The following is a 15,501-nucleotide window of genomic DNA, read 5'->3' as shown; positions in this document are numbered from 1 at the left end:
AGATTAATTTGTGTTTTGGTGAAGTTTTTTTTTATTTAGTCTTAGTGGTAGCAAACTATAGAAAATTGGGCATATTATCTATTTTTGAAAATAACGTTTTATTGCAGTATAACCACTCCCATTTTGTTTATAAATTGCCTACCATTGCTGTGGCAACAGAACATTTGGCTTGCAAAGCCTAAGATATTTATTATCTTACTCTTTGTAGAAAAAGTTTGCCAAACTCTAGACTAAGATTTAATCAAAGCAAAGTGTATTTGTAATCTTGCTTTCACATTATTAAGTAGAGACTGTTTTATTTCCCTTCGAGCATATTTGGGTCTTATTTCATTAAGGCATGATGCTTTCCAAACCCAGTGCTTGGAACGTTGCAAGGAATGAATGTCCTCTAAGAAATGGAGCATCAAGGAGAATATTAATTCTAGAACTCAAGCTGACATTTATAGCTATACAGCAATTTTCTTTAGCTTGTTATGAAAACTAAAATACTTGCTACAGTAGCTAGAAAAGAACATCTGCTGTGTGGTTGAGAAAAGTTCAGCGAAGTATTTCTTGTGTCACTGTGACTTTCATATGCTAACACCATCCCATGGCAGTACGGATTTCTGCTCTTCAGAGTTAGTTTGCGCAGAGTGTTGAATGGACATTATGATGTAGACAGGAAGGTGTGACGATGCCTTCCTATGAAATGACTCGATACCTTACGAGGATCAGGTCCATATGGAAAACCCTACATGTCAGGCCTGACATCTGACTGATTTCCCTTTATCTAATCTTAACACGTATTCTTAACAAGCATCTTCTATTCCAGCTGGGTTCATTTCTTCTTGTCTGCTCTATATGCTGCTCCCATTTTTTTACTTCAACATATAGGCTCTCCCTTATGGCCATGAAAATACTCTTGTAAGGAATCATTTGGGTGAGGACCAAAAGTCCATCTTTGGATAGAGGCTCTGTAAGTAATAGTGTCTCAGACTGGACAGGATTGAAATCGATATTCATTTTAGAAAAAAAGACAATGTTTGAAATAATAGAAAAGGAAAAAAAAATGAAAGATTCATACTGCCTCCCTACTTTCCCACTGTTACTAATTTTACACCTTTTGTATAAATACCTTTTTATAAATTTTCTATGAACATGTTTTTTTATTTCAATATAATTTTACTAGATTTTCTTTCACACTCTGTCTTCCTTGATTAGTCTCGTCATCAGGTAAGCCCATATAATTAAATTTGTTTTCTCTGTGCTTATAGAATCATCTGTTGACCTGTATACATGTGTATATATGTATGTATATATATATACATGCATGTATATATGTATGTATGTGTGTGTATATATATATATATATATACACACACACACACACACAGTTCAGTTCAGTCACTCAGTCATGTCCGACTGTTTGTGACCCCATGGACTGCAGCACACTAGGCCTGCCTGTCCATTACCAACTCCTGGAGCTTACTCAAACTCATGTCCATTGAGTTGGTGATGCCATCCAACCGTCTCATCCTTTGTTGTCCCCTTCTCCTCCCTTCAATCTTTGCCAGCATCAGGGTCTTTCCCAACGGATCAGCCCTTTGCATCAGGTGGCCATAGTATTGGAGTTTCAGCTTTAGCATCAGTCTTTCTAATGAATATTCATGACTGATTTCCTTTAGGATTGACTGGTTGGATCTCCTTGTAGTCCAAGGGACTCTCAAGAATCTTCAACACCACAGTTCAGAAGCATCAATTCTTTGATGCTCAGCTTTCTTCATAGTCCAACTCTCATATCCATGCATGACTACTGGAAAAACCATAGCTCTGACTAGATGGACCTTTGTTGGTAAAGTAATGTCTCTATTTTTTAATATGCTGTCTAGCTTGGTCATAACCTTTTTTTCCAAGGAGCAAGTGTCTTTTAATTTCATGGCTGCAGTCACCATCTTCAGTGATTTTGGGACCCCCCCCCAAAAAATAAAGTCTGTCACTGTTTCCACTGTTTCCCCATCTATTTCCCATGAAGTGATGGGACCAGATGCCATGATCTTCATTTTCTGAATGTTGAGTTTTAAGCCAACTTTTTCACTCTCCTCTTTCACTTTCATCAAGAGGCTCTTTAGTTCTTTGCTTTCTGCCATAAGGGTGGTGTCATCTGCATATCTGAGGTTATTGATATTTCTCCTGGTGATATACATATGTACATATATATGAATGTATACATTCAACAAACTCCAGGAGATAGTGAAGGACAGGGAAGTCTGGCATGCTGCAGTCCATGGGGTCACAAAGAGTTGGGCATGACTGAGCAACTGAACAACAACAATATACGTTCATAGTAACTATTTACAGAACTGAGACCACATTACATTCATTTTCTGCATCCTGCTTTTTTCCACTCTGGTTCTTGCAGTAAGTCTACCAACTCATTTGTTACACCTGTGCCTGTTAGGGGTGCTCACTTTATTTCTACTGAAATACGTTGTGATTTCGGTTTCAAGCCTGTAGTTCAGTGTGAGCTCTTCCCAGCCCTGGTGGCCACACCCAGGCCCTCCTACCTGGGGATGGGAAAGGGATGACATGAGAGCGTCTCAGCGCCTTGCTCCAGGTTTGGCCCAAAGCTGGCCCACCTGAGGGTCCCCCATCCCTTCCTCTCCAGGTGGTGGAGCCCTGTCTGTTTCAGGGGGCAAGAGTGGTTTTGGTTGTGAAAAGGAGACAAGGTGTCTGTCCCCACAGTAGCTGTGGGGACAGAGTCCAGTGGGGCAGGACTCCTCTGGGCCGTCAATGGCCAATGGTGGGCTTGTTTCATGAACACACAGTTTTTATTTTTTAAACATAAAATTTAGGTGGGTCCATTTGTATTGTAATCCAGTCATGAGTATATTTCCATATTGATAAACAACAACTAGTAACCTTTGATGTGTTTTATATACCTGCCACAAAATTTGTGTAAAGCATCACTCTATCCTTTGATCTTTTGGTTGACTCCAGGTTTTATTACTATTCATGATGCTGTCAAAAATATATGTATCTAAGTACTTGATCAAATACTTCTATAAGATCAAAAGATCTGACAATTCTGATGCTTTTGGTACCTATTACCAAATTGCCTTCTGAAATGGTTATATAATTTCACTTTCTCTTAAGCATAGGAACGTGCCTGTTTTCAACACCATCACCATGACCAGGTTATCTAATTTAGTGACTTTTAAACTTTTTCTTGACTATGACCCAAGAGTAGGAAAAAAACACTTTATATTGTGACTTAGGATGCATACATTCATATACACATAATAAATGCATATACATAAACACATATTTAATGAAAACAACATTCTCACAAAATAATTCTAACCACAACTGTATAAAATGCATTCGATTCTTTTTATTCTATTTAATTTAAACAAATGCAGACTGAGATCGACCAAGTAGATATCATAAGTGATATTAAACTGGAAGAAATGGTGGAATTTTAGGATAAAAGAAATATGACCTAAAAAGTATTCTATCAGCCAGAGCAAAGGTCTGTAACAAGATGAAATTTAACGCAGTTATTGTGAAGCTCCTCAATCCAGATAAACCCCACCATCAATAACCACCAGCACCTGTGTCTAGGCTTTCCAGCCACATGACACTCATCCTGCCCTCACGTGCTAAAAATCTTTTGAACTTTCAAATGTTCTTAATGGTTTCACCTCCTGATTTATCATAAAGTTTGCCTTATTCTCCTCAACATGCTCCCTGAGTCTTAAAAAAAAATCCATATTGGTGATGACCCTTCCAGCATCTAGCACCATTCCACAGCCTTCTCACTTTTAGGCGCCTTCAAATTTAATTCAGGTACCCCTCTCTGTCCTTAGAATTATCTTTTATCTCATTATTACTTTTGTCAAACTGTTACATTGCCCCTGAGCATCCATCCTTTCACCTTCTCCCTTCCTTCCATGTGCTAATAACCTTCATACAATCTTCTCTGCTTGACTCTTTCCTTAGAATGAGGTTTAAGATGCTCCTCAAACCCTAAGTCCAAGGGTCTTGGGTTTGGCCCACAAATGTGCTTGGGAATTTCCGAATTTTAGGAAAAGACATGGGTGTTCCCTTCTCCCATCCCTCCCATTCTCATGAAGACCTTCAGGGAAGTGGACTTTACTGGCTAACTTTGGCAGAGCCATCAAAACCTGGCTTTGTTCTTGATCCTCAGAGAATATTATGTGTTGCCTGCAGAGCTCAGGGTCACTGCCCACTTGTTTCCCACTTGGTAATAGCCAGTGGCTTACAAACTGTGATCTGGAGGCCCAGGAGTTTCATAAAGACCTTTATGTACCTGAGCAGGAGGGAGATATACTAGTCGGCAGGGGGGGTGGGGGGGTGGGGGTGGGAGTGGGGGGGTGGGGGGGGGGGTGGGGAGGCTCCAGAACTCCAAGTCCCTTCAATGAAGCTGCCACACTTTTAAAAATTTTCATATGCTGGGCTTCCTTCTGAAATATACTTTAACTCTCCACCAGTAACTTCCACAGCATTTCCAGTTCTGAATGATAAGAAAATTTAAAAATTACCCCCAAATAATTAAGTACGTTAACAATTATAATTCAGCAAGCAGTATTAAAAAGACATCAAGTCCCATTGGGACATTTGTGCTGTTCTATTAACTCTCACGTAGGTGAGCAAGTGAATGGCTGGAGCAGTCTTTAAAGGATTAAGAGAGCTGACCCCGGTGGGACTTAGCCTAATAACAGTATTGAATTTCATGTGGGCAGAGAGCAAACCAGATGTTTCTTTTTAGGTACCTGTCATTTCCTACTACAGCATAAAATAAGTTGAGTGGAATTGGCTTTAAACTTGTACTTGGTCCTATATCCAATGCTGTTTCTCTGCCAAGTAAACGGAAATCCACTGCATTTTCTCCAAACAGCCCATTCCAGGTTTGCACAGCATCTCCCACCAGAGTTGGGGCCCTGAAGGTTGTTCTTAGCTTTGTTGTCTGTGAAAGTCTTACAGAGCCAGTACCAAGCCCCTGATTACAAACTGTTCTCCATGGTGGCCCCCCAAATCTGGATTACCGCTTAGTTACGAGTGCAGCTCTGAATGTGGAACAGTGTGTGGAATGTGTTAGTTGCTAGCTTGTGTCCGACTCTTTGCGACCCCGTGGACTGTATAGCCCACCAGGCTCCTCCGTCCATGGAATTCTCCAGGCAAGAATACTAGAGTGGGTTGCCATTTTCCTCCCCAGGAGATCTTCCTGACGCAGGGATAGAACCCGGGTCTTCTGCATTGCGGGCAGATTCTTTACCATCTGAACCATCAAGGAAGCCCTTGAATGCAGAACATCTGGATTCAAATACCAGTCCTGCAGCTTCCTAGATGTGGGTCCTTGGGCGAATTAGATCTCTCTGTGTTCCACTTCGCTCATCTAGAAGAGTTTTGATAAGCATAGTACTTGGCACAGTAGTATTTGGGAAATAGGGGTATCATGGGAATTATATATACATAGGGCACTTAGAAAAATGTGTGGTGCATAGTAACTTATATTTATTTATCCATCCATCCATTTATTTATTTGGCTGCACTGGATCTTAGTGGCAGCATGCTGATCAAGGATTGAATCCAGGCCCCCTGCATTGGGAGCGTGAGTCCAGGGAAGTCCCCTGGTGGTAACTTCTTAAGAAAAGTTTATTATTTCCATGTAACTCTAATTTGCTCTGGTCAAAGTAAGATTGAGATTTTACTGTAAGAGAAGGCTATAGATTTTATATTGCTGTATCAAAGTAGAAAAAGTGCGAAGATAATAACTATTCACACATTTTGTGGGAAAATATTTTTATTCACTTCTTGATACACATGAATGTCTGATGAGAATAAACTGAGTCAGTTTGGCATGTGGTCTAGCTTTGTAAATGACAATAGCTACTCTGTAGAGATGTTTTAGAGTCTGACATGTTCTAAACACATCAAACATTTTAACACGAAAAATCCTTCTTTTGATGAGATAAATGGCTTTTTATACTTGCTGATTTCCTCTTCCTTGTCACCACTTTTCTTCTTCCTTCACTGTCTTTGCTAATAGCTTTTTAACAGAGTTTGCCACAAAGTGCTTTCACATTTAGGAATATAAAAAGCTCAGAAGCACACTGAAATGCAAGGAGAAGTTGAGATCACTGAGTCCAAGTGGCCACATTTGCTGGTTCCTCTGCCTGCCCTGGAAATGAGAGGTGTCAGTACAAAGTAATACTGTTCTTATGGACCCAGGATATTGGTGACATCCTGTGACAGAGACCTGAAAATGCTGGTCCTGATTCAAACTTGGCAGGTGTTCAGTGATGCTGTTGAGTAGATTTCGTTGTTCAGTCACACAGTTGTGTCAGACTGTTTGAGACCCCATGAACTGCAGCTTGCCACGCTTCCCTGTCCTTCACAATCTCCTGGAGTTTGCTCAAACTCATGTCCATTAAGTCGATGATGCCATCCAAACATCTCATCCTCTGTCGCCCTATTCTCCTCCTGCTTTCAGTCTTTCCCAGCATCAGGGTCTTTTCCAATGAGTCTTGTCTTCATATCAGGTAGCTAAAATATTGGAGCTTCAGCATCTGTTCTTCCAGTGAAGAGTCAGGGTTGATTTCCTTTAGGATGGACTGGTTGGATCTCCTTGCTGTCCAAGGGACTCTCAAGAGTCTTCTCCAACACCACAGTTCAAAAGCATCAACTCTTTGGTGCTCAGGCTTCTTTATGGTCCATCTCTCACATCCATACATGACTACTGAAAAAACCATGGCTTTGACTGTATGAACCTTTGTTGTCAAATTGATGTCTCTGCTTTTGAATATGCTATCTAGGTTTGTCATAGCTTTTCTTCCAAGGAGCAAGCATCTTTTAATTTCATGGCTGCAGTTACCATCTGCAGTGATTTTGGAGCCCAGGAAAATAGTCTGTCACTGTTTCCATTTTTTTCCCCATATATTTGCCATGAAGTGATGAGACTGGATGCCATGATCTTAGTTTTTTTGAGTGTTGACTTTTAAGCCAGCTTTTTCACTTTTTCACTCTCCTCTTTCACCTTCATTAAGAGGCTCTTTAGTTCCTCTTTGCTTTCTGCCATTAGGGTGGTGTCATCTGCATATCTAAGGTTATTGATATTTCTCCCGACAATCTTGATTCCAGATTGAGCTTCATCCTGCTCAACATTTCTCATGATGTACTCTGCATATAAGTTAAATAAGCAGGGTGACAATATACAGCCTTGACATACTCCTTTCCCAATTTGGAACCAGTCTGTTGTTTCATGTTTGATTCTAACTGTTGCTTCTTGACCTACATATAGGTTTCTCAGGAGGCAGGTCAGGTGGTCTGGTATTCCCATCTCTTTCAGAATTTTCCACAGCTTGTTGTGATCCACACAGTGAAAGGCTTTAGTGTAGTCAATGAAGCAGAAGTAGATGTTTTTCTGGAATTCCCTTGCTTTTTCTATAATCCAATGAGTGTTGGCAATTTGATCTCTGGTTCCTCTGCCTTTTCTAAATCCAGCTTGTACAACTAGAAGTTCTCAGTTCATGTACTGTTGGAGTTTAGCTTGAAGGATTTTGAGCACTATATTGCTAGCATGTGGAATGAGTGCAATTGTGTGGTAGTTTGAACATTCTTTGGCATTGCCCTTTTTTTGAGATTGGAATGAAAACTGACTTTTCCAGTCTGGTGGTCCTTGCTGATTTTTTCAAATTTGCTGTCATATTGAGTGCAGCATTTTAACAGCATCATCTTTCAGGGTTTGAAATAGCTCAACTGGAATTCCATCACCTCCACTAGCTTTGTTTGTAGTGATGCTTTCTAAGGCCCACTTGACTTCACATTCCAGGGTGTTTGGCTCTAGCTGAGTGATCACACCATCGTGGCTACCTGGATCATTAAAGATCTTTTTTGTATAGTTCTTCTGTGCATTCTTGCCACCTCTTCTTAATGTCTTCTTCTTCTGTTAGGTCCATGCCATTTCTGTCCTTTATTTGTCCCCATCCTTGCATGAAATATTCCCTTGGTATCTCTAATTTTCTTGAAGAGTTCTCTGCTGCTGCTGCTGCTAAGTCACTTCAGTCGTGTCCGACTCTGTGCGACCCCATAGATGGCAGCCCACCAGGCTCCACCATCCCTGGGATTCTCCAGGCAAGAACACTGGAGTGGGTTGCCATTTCCTTCTTCGATGCATGAAAGTGGAAAGTGAAAGTGAAGTCGCTCAGTTGTGTCTGACCCTCAGCGACCCCATGGACTGCAGCCCACCAGGCTCCCCTGTCCATGGGACTCTCCAGGCAAGAGTACTGGAGTGGGGTGCCATTGCCTTCTCCATGAAGAGTTCTCTAGTCTTTCCCATTCTGTTGTTTTCCTCTATATCTTTGCATTGATTGCTGAGGAAGGCTTTCTTATCTCTCCTTGCTATTCTTTGGAACTCTGCATCCGAATGGGCATATCTTTCCTTTTCTCTTTAGCCTTTGACTTCTCTCCTTTTCTCAGCTATTTGTAAGGCCTCCTCAGACAACCATTTTGCCTTGTTTTTTTTAAAAATATAAATTTACTTATTTTAATTGGAGGTTAATTACTTTACAATATTGTATTGGTTTTGCCATACATCAACATGAATCCGCCGCAGGTATACACGTGTTCCCCATCCTGAACCCCCCTGCCTCCTCCCTCCCCATTTTGCCTCGTTGCATTTCTTTTTCTTTGGGAGGGTTTTGGTTACTGCCTCCTGCACAATGTTATAAACCTCCATCCATAGTTCTTCAGTCAGTGTGTCTATCAGATCTAATTCCTTGAATCTATTTGTCACCCCTATTGTATTATCATAAAGGGTTTGATTTAGGTCATACCTGAATGGTCTAGTGTTTTTCCCTACTTTCTTCAATTTGTCTGAATTTTGCAATAAGGAGCTCATGATTCATGATTTGGGTCACAGTCAGCTCTTGTTTTTGCTGACTGTCTAGAGCTTCTCCATCTTTGGCTGCAAAGATGATAATCAGTCCAACTTCAATATTGACCTTCTGGCAATGTCCATGTGTAGAGTAGTCACTTGTGTTGTTGGATGAAGGTGTTTGCTATGACCAGTGTGTTCTTTTGGTAAAACTCTGTTATCCTTTACCTTGCTTCATTTTGTCCTCCAAGGCCAAACTTAGGTACCAATAAGACCACTTCTGTATCATCAGCAGGTCACAGGCTGTTCCATGTCCTCAAGCAATCATGCCACTCTTACTTTCTAGAGTCAGAGGTGACCTACTAACTTCTATATTTACATTTATTGTTTTCAACAACTCTTTTTATATGACTGGATATCTCCCTTCCTATTTATCATGATAAAGTGTGTACAGATATCGAATCCTGACATCTGACTCTTTTAAATGCATGCTCGGCATGTTGCCACCTCTCTGGATAGCTCTGTACCATTGGAAGAGGTTGTAGAGATCACCACTGTGTTGGGTCGACCAAAACATTCATTTGGGTTTTTCCTTTCCCTCTTATGGAAAACCCCAAATGCATGCTTTGGCCAGCCCAATTTTGGCAAGCAAAGTAAACCTTTTAGGTGGAGTGCTAGCTCAGACTTGGACTCTAAAAATCATTATTTTTGTTATTTTTTGTTTGCATCATCAGATAACACTATCCCCTTTGCTCCTGCTTGAAATCTGACTAGCTGTAGCTGTAATGAAAGCTCTCCCCTTACTGATCAGCAGGGTGATGATGGTTTTTCATTGTTTCTCTGCTATATATATTGGTTCCACACAAAAACTGAAGCTATAAGGGAAAAACCAGAGAGGGAGCAAAAAGAGAATAGTTTATAGTGTTTGTGTTAAGTGGAGTTATTTTGGTTGAAAAGAACAGAAACCATCTAAAATGAGTTTCAGGTAGAGGTTTCTTCATAAGGGCATTTGGTGAAGCATCCCAAGGACAGGAATACTTATGTGCTTCAGGAAAGGCAGGATTCAGGAATCTGATTTTTCTTTTTGTTCCTCACTCTGTACAGATTTATTGTTAGCTCTTCCTTTCAGGATGGAATACGGTCACACACTAATAGCTCCCAGGCTTTGTAGACATACAAGGAAAGGCTGTCTCTTAGTCTCTTGATTCAGGTCTAAATTTCTAAGAAAGGAAACTCACTAGCTAGTGGGCAGGCGACCTGTTGTAACTCAACAGCTCCTGCAACAACCACCCAGCTCATGAAGGAATCAGTTCCTAGGAAAGGAATGCTGGACACACTCTCACAGAGGTGATGATTTTGGATATTTTACCCCAACTTTTTTTTTTTTCTCAAGCCAGTTTTGAATTAATCTCTACAAATTTCCATTGCTGTCCCCTCCCAAGTAACCCATCTGAAAGAAGCAATACTCCCCCATGTCCTAACTCCAGCTCACTGGGATGTGAAGGAGATGTTAACATCAGGGAGTTAGGGGAACGAGTCTGCTGTTCCATGTTGATGTCTCTTGTGTTCCTTTTTCTGTTCCCGTTCCAGCCTCACCCTTACAGACCTATGTGTTCCAGAACTTCTAGCTTCCTCCTCTCATTGTTGCAGTTGCCTTTCTGCGCACGTTTTCCACTTCTTAGACCTTGAGTTTTTGACATGAGAAATGATTTCCAGCAAAATGGTTGTGTTATTTATTAATGAAGTTCGACATGGCTTGTCAGCTTAAATGTTAAGATTGTAAATTTCATCTGTATCATATCCCATATCCTCTGGGGCTAAATACCGCACATGACTTTCTGCCTGAAATTCACTGATAGACCGTGGTATATTAAGAAACTGCTTGTTTTGTTCAGGTTTTGAAAAATGTTCGGAGGAAGCCAGGTTACTCTTGACTAGTAAAAAAAAAAAGGATGAAAATGTAAGTTTCTTGAAATTTGAGAGTCCACCTTCTCAGAAAGCTATTAAATCCTCTCTGTGAGAAGTTCATCCCCTGGGCGATCTGTTGGTTATTAATAGTGACAGAGGAAGCGTGGAGAGGGTGGGTTCAGCTTGTATAGGGTCCTAACTTGGTTGCCTGGGAAGTGAGGGATGAGGCAGGAGGATTTTGCTTTTTCTGTTTTTCTACCTTATATTTTTCTTCTATTTTCTCCATCCCTTCCACAACTTTTTTTTTTTTTTTTTTTGCTTCTGTTTCTTCCCCCCACCTGTCCACTATCTATAAAGCATGCTGTTAGGAGGGTGAGGCTCAGATGGTGAAGAATCCATCTGCCAATACATGAGATCCAGCTTTGATCCTGGAGAAGGAAGTGGCTACCCACTCTGGTATTCTTGTCTAGAGAATCTCATGGGCAAAGGAGCCTGGTAGGTTACAGTCCCTAGGGTCACAAAGAGTCAGACATGACTGAGCAACTAACACTTCCACTTTCTTAGGAGGATGGGGTAAAACATGCCTCACACAAGGCAAAATCAGTTCAGTTCAGTAGTTCAGTCGTGTCTGACTCTTTGCAACCCCATGGACGGCAGCGCGCCAGGCCTCCCTGTCCATCACCAGCTCCCGGAGTTCCCACCCTCCTGTCCCACCCTTCTAGGTCATCACGGAGCACTAAGCTGAGGCCCCTGTGCCATACAGCAGTTTCCCCCCACCTGTCTAGCTGTTACTGTCCCAGACTATAGTTAACGGTATTGTATACTTGAAATTTCTTTGGGGGTGGATCTAAGTGTTCCCACCACAAAAGAAAGGTAGCTATGTGAGGTGATGATTGCTAGCTATTTTGAAAATGCAAATTTTAATCAGGGACCAGTCTGAAAGGAGACAATGCTGGAGAAGGTTTCCACCACCACACCTGTGTACTTCATCCACCCGTGTTCCTTGCTTCTGCTAGTATCCTCCTGGGTTCTCTATTTGACGTGAGGGCATGGTGACCCACTCCAGTATACTTGCCTGGAGAATCCCCATGGACAGAGGCACCTGGCAGGCTACAGTTCATGGGGTTGCAAAGAGCTGGACACGAGTGAGCAACTAAGCACAGCACCATTTCTCTTTCCTCTTTCACCCATGTTAATTTCTTGTGATTTTTAATCCTTCCAAGTAAAAGCAAGAATGTACGTGCTGGTAAACGACATTGGTAAGATATTTTGTGGTTATAATTTAACGTGAGTAATGTTACTTCTAGACTGTGAACAGCTCAGACAGGGTTTATGTGACCAGCCTCCCAATTATCACCTGGTCTATGGTGGGTGACCAGTAGTGCTGGTTACCTAGACTATTGTTTTTTTCACTTTTATGAGGGGCATGATTTTAGATTTATAGAAAAGGTGCAAATATGGAGCATTTCTGTGTTCATCACCCAGCTCCTCTGCTTATATAACAAGCTTGGTTCATTTGTCAAAACCAAGAAATTAACATTGATACTTTGCTACTAAATAAACTACAGACTTTATTCAATATCACCAGTATTTTCCATTAGCACCCTTTTATTCTGTTCCAGGACTAAATCTATGAAACCATCTGGGATTTTGTCTTCATGTAATTTTCATATCCTGTAATATTGAATACTAATTTTTAAATTTACCTTTTACAATTTTACTTTTAATAATTTATGATAAGTGGTATGGAACATAAGGGAAATAAACATATGAATATGTAAAATAAACTATGTGTCATTTCCCAGTGATTCTAATTTTGTTTAAATTAAGATTGCCTAGTATCAGTATGGTACAAAGAAAATTTAACAGATTTAAATTTCAAGATCTGGAAAGGGACCATTTTTGCTTGACTTCTGAAATTCCCTTTATTTTAAAATATAGGTCTATTTATTGGACTTTCATAATACAGTGAAAGTTTCTTTTTAGCATTGATAATTCAAACTCTACTCGGTTGGCAAGGTTAATACTGATATCTGGAGAAAAATATTTTACAATTTTATTTTTGTAAGGAAATTAAATTCCAAAGGAAATACCTTTAGAAACAAAAAGGGTTGGAATTTTGGAGTCAATCTTCAGATTTTTTTGTGGTAATCCCAGTAGGATTTTTAAAAATTGCCAGACAGACCTAGTCTTCTACGTTGATTATTGTTTTATATATTACTTTTCTTGCATACTTTTTAGTTGCAGCTTCCTGTGCACCATACAATTATATTAATATACTGTCCAAAAGTTATTGCCTTTTCCCCAGGAAACAAAATACCCAGTGTTTTTTTCTAAATCGTATGGTAAATAGAAGTAATCTTTTAAAACTGAGTGATATTACTGCCTCAAATCTAGTAGCATTCTTGGCATATAATATGCATGCAAAAAAGAGGTATTGAGAAGTTGAACTCATAAAAGCAGAGAGTGGAATGGTGGTTGCCAACTGGAGGAGGGGGAAATTGGGATGTGGTCGATAGAACAGAGACTTCCAGTTATAAAATGAATAAATCCTGGGGCAGCACCCAGACTATAGTTAACAATAGCGTATACTTGAAATTTCTAAGGCAGTGGATCTAAGTGCTCTCACCATAAAAAAAAAAAAAAAAAAAAGGTTTAACCGTGAGGTGATGAGCGTGTTAATTACCTTGATGGTGGTAACTGTTTCACTTTACGTACATGTATCAAATCATCATGCTGTAAACCTAAAATATGTGTGACTTTTAATGTTTCAACTATACCTCAATAAATTGGGGGGAAAAAATAAAAAAAAGTTTTGTTGATGGACTGAATAATAGGAGATCTGAGTCAGAAAAAACCTATGAAGTCCTGTACGAGAACTCTTAAACTCCGTCTAAATCTCCGCCTGCCATCTTGTGGACACAGTGAGAACTGCAACAGATTCTGTCTAAACCTTGCCTACTAGTAAGCAAGGCTGTTTATTGAATCGAGGTGGAGAGACTGCAGTTTTTCAAAAGGATGTCAATTGAGACAATTATTCAGATGAATAAGATGGAAAGGAGTTTTCACCAGAAATATTCCAATTATGGAAGCAATTTACAACAAAATTACTGGGAAAACTAGTTGTCCTTTACTTGATCTGGTTAGATTGAACAAACAAACAAACAAAACCTATATTTTCTTAAATTCTTCAGTATCTGTGGGTCAAATTCTATTGCATTTAAATTGCTTAGTTTTCTTAAAGTCTATAATGTTTAGGTTGGAAACAAAACCAAGAAGACTATTGATAATAAAGGAACAGGGAGGGAAGAAGTTCAGGCGAAAAAACAAAATGCTGCTTTGCATAGCCTCAATGGATGCATTGTAAAATCACATAACGTGAGCACAATGGAGCGGTGGAGTGGGAGGCCGGCGAAATCTAGGCATAGTCCTTTTTCTCCTTTCTTTGTCCTTCTGCCTCATCGCAAATCTGTACCACTCTCATTTTTATTCCCCTTTTTATATGTACAGGGCACAGTCCCTTTCTCTACACTCACCCTTGATTATATCTGGTGGCCCTTTGAACCCCCAGTGTTTGGCGCACAAAAGGTGCTCTTTGTGTGAGCAGGAAGGCAGGGCCCACGCCCTGTCCTTCAGTGTCCTTTGTGGGGTGACAGCTTCCTTAGCATTTTTAGTTTTCTCTTTCTTGTGTGTGGTTTTTTTTTTTTTTTGGAAACATCATGGGTATTGTTTGCAAAACTCATTGCACTGCAAGTCTGTCCTGTGGTTCAGCCCACGGCCCTTCACCTCTCGATCTCCTGTCTCACCCACCTCTTGAGTGCACGGCTGGATCCTTCCAGATGTCTCATTCCAAAAGCACAGCTGTCTGTCGCCTTCTTCACTGTGGTGCATTACCAGCCAAGTGAGGAGAATACTTACATCATTATGGGCACGTTTTCCACATGACGATTTTTAATGGGCATGGATATACATCCTGGGATTGACAAAATTGTTAGAACATGGTATTGGGGGAGCACACCCAAAGAGGAAGCGGTTCTGGGCAGTCATTGTCCCCAGTACAGTGAAAGGTCAGCGGGTACAGATTTTCTGCCCACTGCGGGCTGTCTTTATACTTCTCTTGCTCTGGTTGCTTCAGGTCCCACTTGATACTGCACAGATCTGTGTAAATGCAGAGCCTGAAAAGCGCTCCATGAGCCCTTTGAAAGCTAATGTTTCTGAGAAACAGCACCTTGCTATATGATAGGAACTCATGCCAGGCACTGTTTGAAGTGCATTACACAGAGTAACTCATTTTATCCTTCCAACAACCCTATGAGGGAAAAACTTATCTCTGTTTCAGAGATGAGAAAATAGAAGCTGATGAAATACTTCTCCTACCAGAGCCTCAGGGGATGTTCTCCACAGCAGGTACTTGGTCATGAAATTCCCAAGTTGTAGAGCCAGGATTTGGACATAAGCAGCTGGGCTCGAGAATCTGTACTCAGATTATCTAGATGCCTGTTGCTGGTGAATACTTGCTGGGGCGAGTGTGAGAGGGGTATTTTGTGGGCTTCGTTGGATTTCAAATGATCTGATATCCAGCAGCCTATAGTTAATTGAACATGTTAACTCTGAAAGGATGAGCGTCAGACATTAGGAATTTGATTAGAGTCTGTGTGCATCCACCAGAGCCCCAAGTCTAGGCTCTCAAGGAGAATGCTCTTGTGCTGCTTTTGTGG

This window comes from Ovis aries, chromosome 9 (genome assembly GCF_016772045.2).
Source record: "Ovis aries strain OAR_USU_Benz2616 breed Rambouillet chromosome 9, ARS-UI_Ramb_v3.0, whole genome shotgun sequence".
NCBI classification, from domain to species: domain Eukaryota; kingdom Metazoa; phylum Chordata; class Mammalia; order Artiodactyla; family Bovidae; genus Ovis; species Ovis aries.
This window is presented reverse-complemented; position numbering follows the sequence as displayed.